The sequence below is a fragment of the Lissotriton helveticus genome, chromosome 2_2, assembly GCF_964261635.1.
Source record: "Lissotriton helveticus chromosome 2_2, aLisHel1.1, whole genome shotgun sequence".
In the NCBI taxonomy this organism is placed as follows: domain Eukaryota; kingdom Metazoa; phylum Chordata; class Amphibia; order Caudata; family Salamandridae; genus Lissotriton; species Lissotriton helveticus.
Genome location: NC_136060.1, coordinates 36,490,394 through 36,496,102, shown reverse-complemented (window position 1 = coordinate 36,496,102; position 5,709 = coordinate 36,490,394).

Genomic DNA, 5,709 nt, shown 5'->3' with positions numbered 1-5,709 from the left:
GGCGGCTCCGTTTGGCAGTTACAATGCCACCAGCAGCACTGAAAACACGTTCAGAAGACACACTTGCGAGTGGGCAAGACAAATAGTTTATAGCCAGGTTGTAGAGCTGTGGCCACAATTGTTTTTTGCCATGCCAATACTGCAATGGCTCCTCATTAAGAAAGACCACTGTTGAGTCATTCAGATAGTCCTGCACCATCGACTCAAGGTCATCAACTGTTCCTCCACTTTGCTTACTTTTTGCTGTGCCTGTGACATTTTTTAGAGAACCATACCCCATCAAACTTAGCCAATCCTCCTCCCCAGCCACTGTTAGTGTTGTCATTGTGTGTGGTGCAGATGATCCAGTTGCCGGTGTCTTTAACGGCTGAGAGGTCACTTGTGCCCCAGCCACAGGTGCAGAAGTGGATTCTTGTGACTGCGGATGGCCTGCTGATGCTGATGCTGATGTACTGGCTTCTCCTTCAATAACCTGCCGTTCTTTTTCAAACCTCTTGGCTGACCAGGCTAACCAATGTTTGTACTTTTGAACATCTGCATCAGCGAAAGGAAAGAATGCGTTGTCTGCCAGCGCCTTTTTGTAGCGTGGATCCAGAATAGTAGCACAAATGTAATGCTGATCTGAGTTGATGTTTTTAAGACGTTCATCACCACGTAGGCGATGTAATAATTTCTCAGACAAAATGAAATGGTTTTTTTTTTTTTCATCTTTTTCAAACTCAGAAGAAACCGCCATCAGTTGGTGCTCCAGTATGCACAACAATGGGATAGCTTTTCCCAAATTACAGTCCTCCTGGCTGACTGCACGCGTGAAGAACTCAAAAGGACGAAGCATGTCTGTCAGGCTTTTAACTATGGCCCATTGCGCCTTACTCATCCGCAGGTCCTCCTTCTGAGATGTAGCCTCTGTCAAGAAATAGTGATCGAGTACCGTATACTGCTCATGCAGACGCTCAAGCATGTAGAAGGTTGAGTTCCAACGTGTTGCCACCTCCTGGATGAGTGCTTTCACTGGCATTCCACGTTGAAGTAGCAGTCTCCGCAGATGCTTCCGGGCCTTAAAAGAATGGCTGAAATGGTTGCACATTTTGCGGCAGGTGGCCATTACCTCGAACGCTGGACTCTCTTTATCACTCAAGAATTTTTGAACTACCAGGTTGATACAGTGCGCCAAACACGGCACTCTAACATGGTGACCCTGTGACATGGCCTTAACTACATTGGCGCCATTATCCGTGGAAACATAACCAATCTTGCGTTTTAGGGGGGATAGCATTGACAACACCTTTTTGTCAAACTCTTCCAAAAGGTTTTCTGCTGTGTGACTTTTCTCCAAGGCAAACATGGCTAGTGTTGCATGTTTCCGAGCAGCTTTGAAAACTTGGTCCGGGTCAACACCTGCGTTTAGCTTTGCTATAACACCTGAAAAAGAGACCCAGTGTGCAGTGATGCACATGTAATCATCGCCTGGGCCACTGGTCCACATGTCTGTTGTCAGATGTATTGTGTGAACAGCACTCTTCTGCAAAGCTGCCCCAATCGCCTGCAGCACATCTTCATGTAGTGCTGGAACCGCAACTCTGGCAAAATAGAACCGGCTCGGAACCTTCCATTTAGGGCAGAGCGTTGCAACTAATTCAAGAAAACCTACCGCTTCTACAAAAGAAAAAGGTAGAAGGTCCACAGCTAGCATTTTAGCCAGCTTAGTGTTATACAGACGCGTCAGTGGGTGGTTGCGTTCATATGGCACGTCTGAAGTAAGCATTGTTCTAATGTTGGCCTGGACCAAGCATTTACGGGCTGATAATGACTTCGTTGACCCAATTTTGCTCGCTGGTGAACTTTTGTGCGTTGGTGTCTCACTCGCTCCAACACTCTTAGTGTGCCTCACATTGGGTGTGCTGCTGAGAGGGGTACTGGGTGTAAGGGAAGTGTTTGACACGTCTTCTTCCTGCTCGTCAACATCAGATGAAACATCAACGTTTCCTTGATTTTGGCCTTTCTTGATCGCAGCTAGGTGCGCAAACCATTGGACACCGTGCTTTCTGTCAAGATGACCACTCTGGCCGCCGGTACCATAGTTGCTACCTGGCTTACCACGACTAACTGCAAGCTTACAAAGGGTACAAATGGCAAACCTTGGATTTTTGGGACAAACAGTAAAGAAGTCCCAAACTGGGGACTTGAAGTGTCTGTGGGACCTGGAGGAGGCGGCGATACTGGTGGTGGTGGTGGTCATGAAGCTAATGCCAGATGAAGTGGAGGATCTGGATTGGCCAACTTTTGTACGTTTTCCACTTTCACCGCCACTAATTAAGGTCGAGGTTGACGCAGGTCTCTTCTTGCCAGAAAGAAATATGGAAGCGGGACGAGTTGGTGTACTACTTAACTCCAATGATTGTGGTGTTTCCACTGCCTCCTCATCGACAACATCATCATCATCATCATCACGCGCAGCAGCTCTTCGGGCTAGGGTCAAAATGTCTGTTTGCTGCATGCCCGCTGGGGCTGCAGTGACCTTTATGATGACTGGGTCGTCGTTGGCAGAGTCTTCATCAGCAGCAGTATCCGCCACTTCTTGTTGAGCCTCATCACACTCCATAAGTCTGAGACTTTGGACGAGCTTCCTTTTACGCTTAAGTACCTTTGTTGGATCATGGTGTGCCTCACTCTCAGACGGCTGTGGTGCTGGTTCCCAAGTTTGATCCGTATCATCAGAAGGAGGTGTGCTTGAAGAGGATGTAGACACCACCCTTGATCTCTTCCTTGCTAGGGTTGTGGAAGACAATGAAGGATCATCAGGAGGAGTGGCTTCCTCAAATGATACCTCGCCTTGATTGTCGATTTCCTGATGTGCCCCTACTTCGGGAGGAACAACTATTGTGGGCACTTGTTGTGACCCTCCATGCACCTCTGCATGCGCATCTCCTTGCGCTGCCTCTCCTTCCACATGTACTTGGGCTTGTACTTGCACATGTGATTGTTGTTGCCGCTGTGGTTGTTCAACACTCGTCAGATGAGCTACAACAACCTGTGTTGATTGAGGGACATTGCTGCTGCTTTCTTGCGATGAGCCAACATCACTGGTCGATGGTGATTGAAGAAGTATACTGGCTGCCTCTGCAGCACTCAAGGGCTTGGACTTAAGTTGGCGTGGTGGTGGTGGTGGCACTGAGCCCAATGGAGCGGGGGTGCTGCTGCCAGCTTGGTCCCCAGCAGATCCCGCTGCAGCTGCTGCAGGCATACTTTTTTTTTTACTCACAAAAAAAGGGGCGGGCGGCACACCAGTGTCCTTGGTAACTTGCTTCTTCTGCTCCTTACTGGCACCTTTCTTGCTAGAGGAGCTACGGGTTACTTTTTTTGGGGCCATCTTCTTCAGAGCAGGTAAGCAGGCAGCAGTTGCACGAGTTGCAGAGGGTTCTGTGTCCAGACGTGACGTCGCGTGACGTTATGCTGCACACACCGCTGCAGGACTTCTTCCTGGCACTGGTGGTTCTATTGAGTCTTCTTGTGCACCTAAAAGCAATGGAAGACAGAGGAACATCAGTTCAGTTATACACCCCAAAAAATCGACAAAACACAGAAAAATGAGCACAATCCCATGCCATCCATGATGTTTACATTGAAGACACCCCACAGAAAGACTAGGGACATGCAAGTATGCAACACTCACTACCCCTGGGCATAAGGGATGAAAAGTAGGCAAAATAAGTGCAGGCCTCAGACACTGCCTCTCCTCAAAATGGCCCCCTTACACCCCAAGCACATGTTGCCTGTACCAGCCAGCACTCAAGATGGCCACCACCACCACCCACATGGCCAGTCCACATCAACAGTACACCCCCAAAAAACAGAAAAACAGCCAGAAATCACCACAATCCAATGCCATCCATGATGTTTACATCAAAGAGAGTGAGACAACACCACAGGCACACTCAGTCCATGCACCACCACCACCCCTGGGCAAGCAAAAGGCCACACCAGCAGCCCCCCAAAAACGACAAAAAACAATAAAATAAGCACAATCCCAGCCCATCCATGGCCTCAATTATGTTTAAATTCAAGAAGACACCCCACAGAAAGACTAGGCCCATGCAACACTCACCACCCCTGGGCAAAGGGCCACACCAGCAGGCCCAAAAAAACGACAAAAAACAATAAAATCTGCACAATCCCAGCCCATCCATGGCCTCAATGGTGTTTAAATTCAAGAAGACACCCCACAGAAAGACTAGGCCCATGCAACACTCACCACCCCTGGGCAAAGGGCCACACCAGCAGGCCCAAAAAAACGACAAAAAACATTAAAATCTGCACAATCCCAGCCCATCCATGGCCTCAATGGTGTTTAAATTCAAGAAGACACCCCTCAGAAACACTAGGCCCATGCAACACTCACTACCCCTGGGCATAAGGGATGAAAAGTAGGCAAAATAAGTGCAGGCCTCAGACACTGCCTCTCCTCAAAATGGCCCCCTTACACCCCAAGCACATGTTGCCTGTACCAGCCAGCACTCAAGATGGCCACCACCACCACCCACATGGCCAGTCCACATCAACAGTACACCCCCAAAAAACAGAAAAACAGCCAGAAATCACCACAATCCAATGCCATCCATGATGTTTACATCAAAGAGAGTGAGACAACACCACAGGCACACTCAGTCCATGCACCACCACCACCCCTGGGCAAGAAAAAGGCCACACCAGCAGCCCCCCAAAAACGACAAAAAACAATAAAATAAGCACAATCCCAGCCCATCCATGGCCTCAATTATGTTTAAATTCAAGAAGACACCCCACAGAAAGACTAGGCCCATGCAACACTCACCACCCCTGGGCAAAGGGCCACACCAGCAGGCCCAAAAAAACGACAAAAAACAATAACATCTGCACAATCCCAGCCCATCCATGGCCTCAATGGTGTTTAAATTCAAGAAGACACCCCACAGAAAGACTAGGCCCATGCAACACTCACCACCCCTGGGCAAAGGGCCACACCAGCAGGCCCAAAAAAACGACAAAAAACAATAAAATCTGCACAATCCCAGCCCATCCATGGCCTCAATGGTGTTTAAATTCAAGAAGACACCCCTCAGAAACACTAGGCCCATGCAACACTCACTACCCCTGGGCATAAGGGATGAAAAGTAGGCAAAATAAGTGCAGGCCTCAGACACTGCCTCTCCTCAAAATGGCCCCCTTACACCCCAAGCACATGTTGCCTGTACCAGCCAGCACTCAAGATGGCCACCACCACCACCCACATGGCCAGTCCACATCAACAGTACACCCCCAAAAAACAGAAAAACAGCCAGAAATCACCACAATCCAATGCCATCCATGATGTTTACATCAAAGAGAGTGAGACAACACCACAGGCACACTCAGTCCATGCACCACCACCACCCCTGGGCAAGCAAAAGGCCACACCAGCAGCCCCCCAAAAACGACAAAAAACAATAAAATAAGCACAATCCCAGCCCATCCATGGCCTCAATTATGTTTAAATTCAAGAAGACACCCCACAGAAAGACTAGGCCCATGCAACACTCACCACCCCTGGGCAAAGGGCCACACCAGCAGGCCCAAAAAAACGACAAAAAACAATAACATCTGCACAATCCCAGCCCATCCATGGCCTCAATGGTGTTTAAATTCAAGAAGACACCCCACAGAAAGACTAGGCCCATGCAACACTCACCACCC